An 11,791-nucleotide genomic window follows, 5' to 3' on the forward strand; every position below is an offset into this window, starting at 1 on the left:
CTGCAGTGTATTGTTGCTCTACTGAAGGAGAAACATGGATAAAACTATCACTGTGGTATCGGTTGTAAAAGATATCATCAATATAGGTAACAACTTTGATAATTGAAAAACCAAAAGGTAAGCTACATAGATCATTTCAAATGATAGATTTGGGCATACTTTATTATTTTTTAGGAGTGCTAGTATAGAAAATGCAAGGTAGCCTGTTGCATCTTTATGTCACATACCAAGGATGCAAATAAATATAGAAAAGCTTGAATGGCATGGTACAAGTTGATTGCAGGTTCTTTCGAAACAAGAATGGAGTTCTCCTTGAGCAGATTCTAATCTATTAGGTATAGATTTAAATAAGAAATTTATAGTTATGGGGTTGGAATTGTCTCACAATTCATGGAAAGTCCCAAAGCTGTTCACTAGAAATAAGTAGAGAGAGTCATCAGGTTTATGAATGGGAACACCCTATTCACAAGTAGATAAATTCAAATTAGTCTGGCATATTATTTCTCCCCTTCTTGTGCATTTGCTCTTTGAAAATATAACCACCTCCAAAGACTCAAGAACAACTCTTGTATAGTTTATAGGTGTGAGGTACTTCTGAGAAAACCCATCACTTAATGACAATTGAGCGAGGAATATGTCGAAGGATTCAATATTGCACTCAGTCATAAAAAGGAAGTTGGGGTGTCCATAATCTTGCCAACAAACTAACTCCAACCATGAAAGCCAGGTTAATTGTGAAACCTCTTTCCCACTTTGTAGTATTGTTGCCTCTTGAATTCCAACAGGTATCTTGCTACTTAGATCCACAACACTTGTCATAGGTAAACTTTGCATGATATAGTTGTGATGTGCAAGCTTGACACACACTCTAATTTCCCTCTAAAAGAGGGTAAGTCAAAATATTATGAGAGCCTTAACTGTAATTTGATCATAAACTGTTGAGGTATTGTATGGAATAAACAATATACTATCAATGCACTAATGAAGAACTCAAAATAAACAAATTTCTTGTTGCTACAATAGCGCCACCTTGAGATTCTCCAAGGAGCCACTAATTTATACACATTTGGAATCTTTACTTGGTCTGTAAAAAGATTAAGCAATGGTAGTGATCACTCTTTTCCCTCCCATGGAAGGTCTATACAGAGTTAGCAATAAATTGATTTAAAAGTGAGGTATTGTTGGGCAGCGGATCCCCCCATAGCATGTTTTTAGGGCTTGAAGCCTGAATTTTGGTTAAGTGTAATGTAAAGACCCCGCGAAATGTGGGCGCAGAGCGCAAGAGTCTAGGGTTGTCTGCCCTAAGATAATGTAATTTAATGTAAAATGGGTCGGCCTACCCATGCTCCGCAGACCATGGGATTGTATAAATAGAGTGCACTTCTACAATGTAAGGGATAGGTTCTTTTGGATGATGAATTAGCTCTGAGTTTGTAAGTCTGAGTCTTGGGTTGTAGTAGTAGGAAGAGGCTCTGCAGCTGAGTGCGCAAAGGCCTAGCAGAGTCCACAGCTGTGTGTGCATACCCTTGCAGCTGAGTGCGTAGAGCGGAGTTTGGATTGTACTTGGATAGAGAATTAATAAAAGATAATTTGATTATGAAATATTGTGTGTCTATGCTTCTGTTATATTTATGCATATTTTTACATTTTTATGATTGCGCGCACTTGTTATGAATGTTGAAAGATGAATGAGAATATTGGGCCCACACAATTAAGTTAAGACCTATAATAATAGCACAGTAAGGATAAGGGATCTGGGTAGCACCTCTTCGCACTCTTTACAGAGCTACACAGAAATAGTTGCATAAGTTGCGAAGAATAAATGGCTGCACGGAGTAGCGCAAGCGCGCAGGTTCAGTTCGTGAACTTCCTAGATTCCATCAAGACATCCCTAGGGTGCAAAAACCTGGTTCCAGCACCCTCCCATACTACCTCAGGTGAGACCTTAGTCCGCGCACTACAGAATTTTGTCGAAAGGGCTAGTAGTTTAGGGATTTGTTTGGCTAAATCACTTCGAAACCTAGGTCAGGCCCCAACAAGCCAACAAATGGTTCTGTTGCCAGGACAGGGATCTACCTAAGGGATGTTTGATGTCATGCCACTGGAACCCAACAAAGAAGGAAATTGAAGAGTGATTAGACAAGAAGATTCACGAGTTCGTGACACAGGGAAATAGAACTTTGCAGGTATCCGAGAAAAGGTGGTTGGATCGCTACGTGTATAGAGAAATCCATAAGATCTTCTTCGCGTCCTTTCCTTCTAAATTGTATGAGTGGATCGCGAGGTTAGCCGACAACCAGGGAAGGTGTAAGCTCAACCAACCGATAGTGTGGATTCTGGAATTAGTGCGTAGACTGGAGGCATCAAAAGATAAGATCGTGCGAGCTGTGGACCATTGGCTCGACCGGATAATAGGGGGATTTATCACTGAGTTTACGATAGACACGACTGTAAGCTACAACGAAGTAGAACAATGTTTTCTTAAGGGACTACGAGGTAAGTACATTAAATCCCTAAGTACCTGGATTAAGATGTTGTTATGCGAAAAGTGGGTTATGCAAATACATTAATGTTTGGAATGATGCGGAGTGGAAAGATCTACAAAGGTAGCGGGGAAGTAGGATACAGTCACTTAATTTCACCTTCGTGGGAGAGTGAGAAAGAGCTCACTCAAGCCTCTCTGAGAAGTGAGGTTAGTTTGATAAGGCAGTGCATTTCGCAATTACCACCTCCACCCACGCCACCACTCGCTTCACCTCCTTCACCTTCAACTCCACCCACTCCACCAACCCCTCAGTTCAGCATGGTAAGTGCGATCAAGCTACTTGTATTCAGAGGAGTAGGGAATGAGGATCCATACCAGTTTTGGTTTGTGGTAAGAGCAGTGTGGGAAGCACAAGGGGTCACAGACGACAATATTAAGAAGGCTACATTGGTGAGCACATTGCAGGATCGCATGTTGACATGGTATATCAAGCACTCTAATGACCACCCAAATGCAAGAATAACAGAAATCCAGAATGTGTTAAACAAAGAATTTAGCCGGCTGAAATCAAAGACACAATCAATCATCGGATTTAAAGAGATCGCGATGCTTCCAAGCAAGACACCCTAGGATCTAGATCAGTGGCTGAAGAGCACGATCCACGAGGCTAATATGACACTAACGGATGCGCAGCACCGTGCATGGTTTGTAGCATCCCTGACACTACACTTGAGGATGACACTTTCACAACAGAAGCTTTCAACCCAGGCCGAAGCTTTGGAAATAGCGATGAGGTTGCATGAGACACCAATACAGGATCCGAGGCTGGGAGTTCAACAAATCCATGCGCAACTACAAAATCTCTGCTTGGGAATGTAGAGATTTAAGTAGGATAGGGCACCGCAACCAGAGGCGTGCGAGGAAGTGTGGTGCATAAAAAGCAAAGGCCAGGGCCATGACAAGGAACACTATCTAGTATTAGCAAACTACTTGGTGGGAGGGAGGCCAATGCTGTTGAGACTGGAGGCACAAGCAGGGCCAAGTGCGACACCCACGTTATGGTGCGTGATCCATTAGATAGGAGGAGAACATACGACGGATAATTTTCATTTGTTGCAGAAGTATACACTAACACCCTAGCAACTGTTTGTAATTTATGTAGGTCGGTGAGCCACAACGAGTGTGCTTGTTGCAGCTACGAGTTAATGATGGATTGGACCCTAGCCTATAGAATGTAGACAGAAACGCGAGGCCTCCACCCAGCTGCGGGGATGGCATGCACTGGATTTCAAGTGTGAGGTCGAGGATGAGGAGGAATGGGGCCAGGAAGGGGCCGCGAATAGCTAATTTGTTATAATTGTGGAGGACCAGGGCACTACACCCGCGATTGTACCAACCTGACGAGAATATCCTGTTCATACAATGCTCAGTTTGATCATGAAATGATAGATTGTCCTACGTTGATCCCACAAATGTGCGAGAAAGGGGTACTCCAACCTCCTCCAACTCAGAATATCCAAATGATGAGGTCTTAACCGTGCAAAGAAGACCTAAATGTGAACATGATGCTCAAAAGTTGTGCGACCACAGTGCAGGATAAGGGGAAGCAGCTTCAGGAAGATACATGGGTTTGCAAGGCTCCTACAAAGGAACCTAAGTTTGACTTAAAATGTGCAAAGGAGACGTTCATGGAAGCTAAGAAGATCTTCGCGGAGGCCTCTAATTTAGGTAGTAAGGATCAACTAGAGCCAAGGATGGATCCTTCTATGCTTACTACCTTTTTGGAGACATGCATGAAACTGCTGCGTGACAATAAGGCAGATAAGGGACTATAGGAGTTGATCAGTAGGTGCACGGGATCAGGGGAACCGCGCGTAGTCCGAAAATTGGGGAAGCATACATTGCGCAGTAGGAGGGAAATGAGATTGACGGCGCAGATTGGTGAATATGAAATGGATCAAGTAATCCTAGACCTGGGATCAGATGTGAATGTATTACCAAAGCAGACATGGGAATGTATGGGCAGGGCCACATTACAGTGATCCCCTATTCAATTACGAATGGTGAACCAACAGAAGATATTTCCCATGGGGAGATTGCAAGGGGTAACAGTTGATATCGAAGGCGCAAGCACACAGACAGAATTTGAAGTAATATAGATTGTCGATGACATTAATCCTTATCCCACGTTTCTAGGAATAAACTGGACCACTAATATGAATGGAGTCATTAACCTAAAGAAGCAGAAGATGATATTTGAGAAAAAGTCCCTATGCGTAGTAGTTTCGCTAGACCCAGCCGAGGGGGCGCTTACACTGAACCAATGGGTGATGATGAGCTAGATTGTATATACCAGATAATGGCACAAGACGAGGATCGGGTGAACCCTAATGTAGATGGGAGAATCTTGTGGGAGTGTGACATATCTTGTACTTCGGATTCAGACGAAGAAGTAGAATGTTGGCAAAACCGGTTGCACGAAGTGACAACGCTAAATTACAACATGATGATTAGATCACTGCGTTGTGTGACAACAGAGGCAAGGGAACTACCAAAATATGATGGAGTAACAGCGGTGGATGAATTCCTGGACAAATTTGAAAGTGCAGTACCAGAACAGCAGCAGTACGGTGCACTGGAATGGGCGCTGCACATAACACCCTCACGATGGTGGAGTACACATCAAAAGACCATTATAAAATGGTGCGAATATAGGAGATGGATGTGCTTACGATTTGGAAGCCCCCAACATCGAACAAGAGACAGGCAGCCAAGACGAAGCAGCATGTGTGCCCACCTGTGTCGATGGGTATAGACGTGTGCTATGCAAGCACATCCCAGACTAAGGATCAAAAATCAAAACTAGACGTGGTAGTAGGAAAAGCGACAAATATTCCACGTCGGAGCATTCAAAGAGCTATGCAGAATCATGAACAAAGTTCACCAGGCAAGACAAACTGACTGGGACCTGCGCATACCAGTGGTCTGATGGGCCTATAGGGCCATGCACAAGAACCTGAGTGTGGAAATGATTCGGAAGACGATGAGCAGAGTCGAGGCCATAGTTTTGGAAAAGGATCCTCACATAACTCCCATAATTGGGATAGCACACGAGGACGAACATATGCAAATTCAAGAAGCCATTCAGCGAAGGAGCCTTGAGCTTTGCGAACTCGAAGAAGATCGGGCACGACTGAAGCAGAAATCCATGTTAATGGACGTAGAAATCAGAAAATTGGAAACTGAAATCATGCAAACATGTCGTGTCGATAGAAGGACAAGACAAGATATGGGTAGCCATACCACCACATTAGAATATTGTCACCGAGAATTTTTGGCTTTGTTACCATGGTTGCGACCGCACCTTATTAGACAAAGTAGCCGAGGAAGCGCACTGTCTAAGGAAGAACGCAGGGCACTGGCTAGCACAAGCATAATTAAGGAGGGCCCGTGGACTGAGTTGGAAGGTGACTTCAAGCCTCACATCGGTGGTGTGACCACCTGACTATTCGTAGGAAGCACAGTCTCAGTGCTCCAAGCAGTTGAAAGAGAGCGCGGGACTATAAAAGAGTTTGTATGGGAGCAGCGCAACAAGGAGGTTGCGCGTTGGATCAGTATGACACATGGGTCGCATCCGCACACAAGGGGTTGCACTACCACGTGGGTAGGCTGGGATGTGACCGTTGGAATCATTGTTCATAACAAGATGTCCAATTTAAGGCAACGAGGAGCGGGCGGTGGGCAATTAAGACATGAAGTCAGAACTAGATTTGGGGCTAACTGCCGTCAATCTCGCATTAATGAGCCGAATAAGGGGGGAGTGGTCGAATTTGAATTCAAAAAGGCCTATAAGTCATAGGTGGCTCTCCACCGAACAAACCTTGGCATTTTTGAGAATTCAGTTGTTGTGCTACCAATTGGGTATGGACCTGATGAATTTGGAGGGTGTGAGAGCAAGTTCAGTGTTTGAGACATTACCAAAGGAGACACAGGATTTCCTGATCAGAATGATGTCAACAACCAAGGGAGCCGTGCAGAGCACTACACCATCAGGGGATGTACCAGAAATCCATAAATCACCCTGGACACCGAGGCCCAAAAAGGATCCATAGGCAGCAAGACTGGTTCGTATGTCCCACGAAATCCTCAGTTCGGTAAACTGTCTATCAAAGGTAAGGGAAAGATGGTTAATATTGAGACAGATGATGAGGAGGAAGATCTTCAAGCCTTCATAGAAGAGATTGAACCAGATGAAGAAATGGAGGAAGACATTCAGCCAGTGTGCGCTGTAGCAAAACTGCCCAAATATGTCCCTCCGCGGAAAGGGAGAGTGAAAGTACCCAAAGATTTGGATGTCGTTAAGGGCACACTCCAAACCCCGTTTCTCCTAGATGGAATTATGTTTGAAGGATCAGTTCTGGGCCGTGTGCCCACAATGAAACTTGAAGATTGGGACCTCGCGGACAGCAAAAAGTTCCCACATTTGGAAACTAGCCAACTCATGAAACAGAGCAAGGAGGGGTTAGTTACAGTGTTAAAGCCACAGAAATGGTTGCGCGGCATGGAGGAGGCCGAGCTACTCTACCTACTATGGATTACACACTATCACTGAGCACCAATCAAAATATTCATCATCATGCAACTAATTTTCCTAGTGCATGATGGGTACTTGTGGCTGGAGGAGCCGATTCCCATCACAGCGAAGCTTATTCATAGGATTTCTCGGCTTCCCTGTATGGGAAGGGACCCCGCGGAAATAGCTGGCCAAAGCAGAGACTTGGCGCTCGTAGAGGCCATGAAGAAGAAATACAAGTTGGAGAAGAAGCAAAGGGGTTATGTCATTACCAGCATTCAAGAAAAAGGGGTGTGCGTAGCCACCCAGGTGTTGGCAGGGAAAGTGATGAGAAAATGTCGCGACAAGGAGGTATCAGCAACGATCATCGCACTGGCCAAGCAATGTGCCAAGGGGGTACAGTTCAACTGGGCACAATTCCTCTGCAAGGAGTTCTTGATGAACTGTAAGGAGGCCCAGGAGCAGGGTAAGACCTTCCACTACGCGTAGTTGCTCTTATCCATCTTGTTGGTCACAGGGGAATTTCCCAAGGACAGTCAGTTTCCTCCTCTTGATCAGGACTTACCAAAGGTAGTGAAATATGCATTGCTATGGGCAACAAGGGATGCTACGCAGATCCGTGAGACCAAGATCTTCTGTGTACTTATGGAGGAAAGCATACGAATGGGGATCAACAAACGGTTATGCTTGTCACCCACAGTATACGACAGTCTCCGGAGCTTTGCAGACTTTAAGGAAGATATGCACAATGTGTATATTAGGGCACGGAAGGATCCAAAGCAAAGATGGACCAAAATCTCCTTCATCTCGATTAATGACGTTATGCTCACGGTGCTCAACTCATGGCCACCCGAGTGGCGTGCCCCAGATCTAGTAGTGTTCGATGAGGCAACGATACAAAGACAGAAGGATGTTGCCAAGCTACTGGCACAACAGAAGTGGAATGAGCAATTCATTGAGGAGGAAAGGACTTCCCACGAGGCAGCGAAGGCTGCTGCGGAGCAGACCAAGGCCGCGGACACAGCAGCAACAACACTGACAATGGGGGCAACCACGACACAGGAGGGAAGAGTCTCAGATCTAACCACAGGACATGAGACAAATGACACGGTGGAAGGCGCGAACCCGGGCACGACACCAACACAACTGAAACGGCTATGCGGTATGGAATGAACAAGGCCATAGAAGAAGACCAAGGCTTCCAAATTGGATGGGGAGCCCATTGCACTGACAGAGGGTGATTTATATGACATCAGCAACATAGTTCGCGAGGTCACCAAGGAAGCACTCCAGGAAGCAATGGCAGAGTACCAGAATGTATTGGGGGCCCTCAGGGCACAACTCCAGGGACTTCAAGTGCAGCCCCCATAAGAATGAACGGTAGTCACCTATAGTGCCAAGGAACATCGGAAACAGAGCAGCTATTGCGGGACAAAATGACTAACACTATCGCACTGCTAGAAGGAGCACTGATAGCAGACAACATGGAGGATATAGCCACAGTAGGACAGATCAAGGGACTCAACCTAAACCTGCCTGCCCTTCCGCTGGACATTTTATACCAGCTATAGGACAGGGCGATAGCAAAACTCCGCACTAGGGAGGGACACACAGTAAAAATTCTAAGTGAATAGCGAATCAACATCAAACAGCTTAACCTACAACGTGATGAAGTGGTGGCACAGAACTAGTAGTTGGAGCAAATCGTATAGGAAGCATGTCACCGCGTCCCAGAACTAGAAATTGCGACAGATCTACCTATAGGAATGCGGATCCACAAATTGGCCAGTGGATTCCACGAGGAAAAGGAGGAAGCTATGAGGATCCAACTAGATCTCAACCTGCAAATTACTGAACTACAGTTAAAGGCGCAGCCCTCCACGCCCCCAGAAGTTCGATAATAGCGCACTGGTGATATCCAAAAGGGGCTCAAAGAAATTGAATAGGCAATGCAGAGCTACACCACCTTATTGGAAGAATCCTTCGGGGTCCTCAAAACCTTATAGGAGGACCCCACCATACAACGATTGGAAACAGAGGCACAAGAGCTTCAAATGCAATATGATAGTGTGCACAGGATGATGCAGATAGTTTTCCTAACTCAGCGGCTCGTGAGGCTACAACAAGCAAAGGCATTGAAGGAGCAAGTGGATGCAGTGCGCCAAAAAGAGGCAGTACTTAAAGCACGTGTCCAGCCTTCCTCATCACAGCTGACATCGAAGGAAAACTAACACAAATGAAAGCGATGCATGACCTGAGACAGGGATTTGACCTTGCCAATGAGCATTCAGCTGAGCAAGTAGAGCGGATCTAGCGGACGGCAAAGCAGTGCACTGCAGATCTTCGCACAGAACAGGCATAGTTGGATGGACTTCACGCAAAGATCGCCGCACTAGCAGAGTGACTCGGGATGAGTCATGATGATTGTGTTGGTGGCCTGTTGGGCAGCGGATCCCCCCATAGCATGTTTTTGGGGCTTGAAGCCCAAATTTTGGCTAAGTGTAATGTAAAGACCCCATGAAATGCGGGCGTGGAGCGCAAAAGTCTAAGGTTGTCTGCCCTAAGATAATGTAATTTAATGTAAAGTGTGTCGACCTACCCATGGTCCGTGGACCATGGGATTGTATAAATAGAGCATGGCTCAAGGATGTAAGGGATAGGTTCTTTTGGATGATGGATTAGCTCTAAGTCTGTAAGTCCGAGTCTTGGGTTGTAGTAGTAGGAAAAGGCTCTACAGTTGAGTGCACAGAGGCCTGGTAGAGTCCAAAACTATCTGCGCTGACCCCTGCAGCTGAGTGCATAGGGCGGAGTTGGGATTGTACTTGGACAGAGAATTAATAAAAGATAAGTTGATTCTGAAATATTGTGTGTCTATGCTTCTGTTATATTTATGCATCTTTTTACAATTTTATGATTGGACACACTTGTTATGAAGGTTGAATGATTAATGAGAATATTGGGCCCACACAATTAAGTTAAGACCTATAATAATAGAAAATTAAGGATAAGGGATCTAGACAACACCTCTTCGCGCTCTTTATAGAGTTGTGTGGAAACAGTTGCACAAGTTGCGAAGAATAGATGGCTGCGCAGAGCAACGCAAGCATGCAGGTTCGGTTCATGAACTTCCTGGATTCCATCAAGACATCCCTAGGGTGTGGAAACCTAGTTCTAGCACCCTCCCATACTACCTCAGGTGAGACCTCAGTCCGTGCACCGCGGACTATTGCTGAAAAGGCCAGTAGTTTTGGGATTTGTTTTGCTAAATCACTTCCAAACCTGGGTCAAGCCCCAACAAGCCAACAGGTATATGCCTGACAAATAGGAGTCCAACTCTTCAACTCTAATTTAGTGGCAAGGAAATATTCAATTGTAAATGCTTGATCTTCTACAGTGTAAATTTCTAGATAAATGGCTAGAGTAAATCTATCCATTGTCCACATGTCCCAAAAAACCATGTATGTCTAGACTCTGGTTGTGTGTAAGAGAGGGGAGATCATATAAATAATCCATTATCAAAAGAAAAAGTTAAAGCACAACATTATATGGAGAATTTTTTAAAAAATTTATTACATACCTTAGAAATTTTGAAACGACATAATTGAAGCTTCCCTCTCCTTCCACACTTCATTAAATATGCCCCTTTTCCAATGCAAATGTGGCCTGCAGAATCACAATTAGCAAATAGAATATGAAAAGTAAGTTTAATGAATTAAAGTAGCTTTGTTATACCTCAAGCAAATGGACTATGAGAAATTGGATTCATTCTCTACAAAAGATGATATAATAAGATCTAATTACATTTTTAACTAAAACAAAGGTGAATTGGATTCATGCTCTACAATAGACGATATAATGAGATCTAATGACATTTTTAACTCAAACAAAGGTAAGTTGAGTAAGCTCAAGCTCCAAAATGATGGCATCCAACTTTTGAGTAGCAGTTACTGTATAAATCTAGCTAGAGGCTATAACATAAAGATATTTGTTATATGTGAAGATAAAAAAAATGAAAGGAATGTGAAATTTTGACCATCAACTATAAGTTCCCTTCAAGGACTAGATCAAACCATAACAGTGTTATCAAGATAATCAACTCACCCATGCTAGTACGCTTCTAGTAGTTTCATGATAAAACTCAAACTCAATATACTTCAAACAACATAAGTTAGCCAACAATAGGTATGAGGTCTGTTACCTAAGTATTATATCATACTAAATTACCTTTTGCATCTAACATTGAAAATAAATGTGAAAGAAATGAAGACAAATCAGTGATTATGATGGATGCATGTGATGAAATAAAATAAAAAAGACCTTTCTTCTTGCTACTGATGAACCTTCTAGGGGATTCTTAGATGAATTTGATCCTGATCTGCTTTCTGAAATCAATGAGACACTTTCTAGCTACTCTGATTTGATGGAAAACAACCCTAATTCTTATGAAAATTAATATGGAAAGCAATAAGCATCGATGAACCTGGTCCTGAAGAAGGTGTCTCAAAGTCTAATATGGATAGTATTTTAAATTTATATAGCTAGCAGAGGGTTTTCCCAGTTGTGTTCCCTAGAAAATTTTGTTTTTTTTTGCTATAGTGTGACTGTGTTTTATTTCTGTTCTATTCCACTACAAATTGGTAGAGATTTTTTTGTCTTGGTGCAACAATTAGTTTCAAATTTATTCATTCAAGAAGTAGAATAATTTCAAGGAAATTCTACACAAGGGACAATTA

Source organism: Pinus tabuliformis, chromosome X (genome assembly GCF_031772625.1).
Source record: "Pinus tabuliformis cultivar Carrire ecotype Pingquan chromosome X, CPIR1, whole genome shotgun sequence".
NCBI lineage: Eukaryota > Viridiplantae > Streptophyta > Pinopsida > Pinales > Pinaceae > Pinus > Pinus tabuliformis.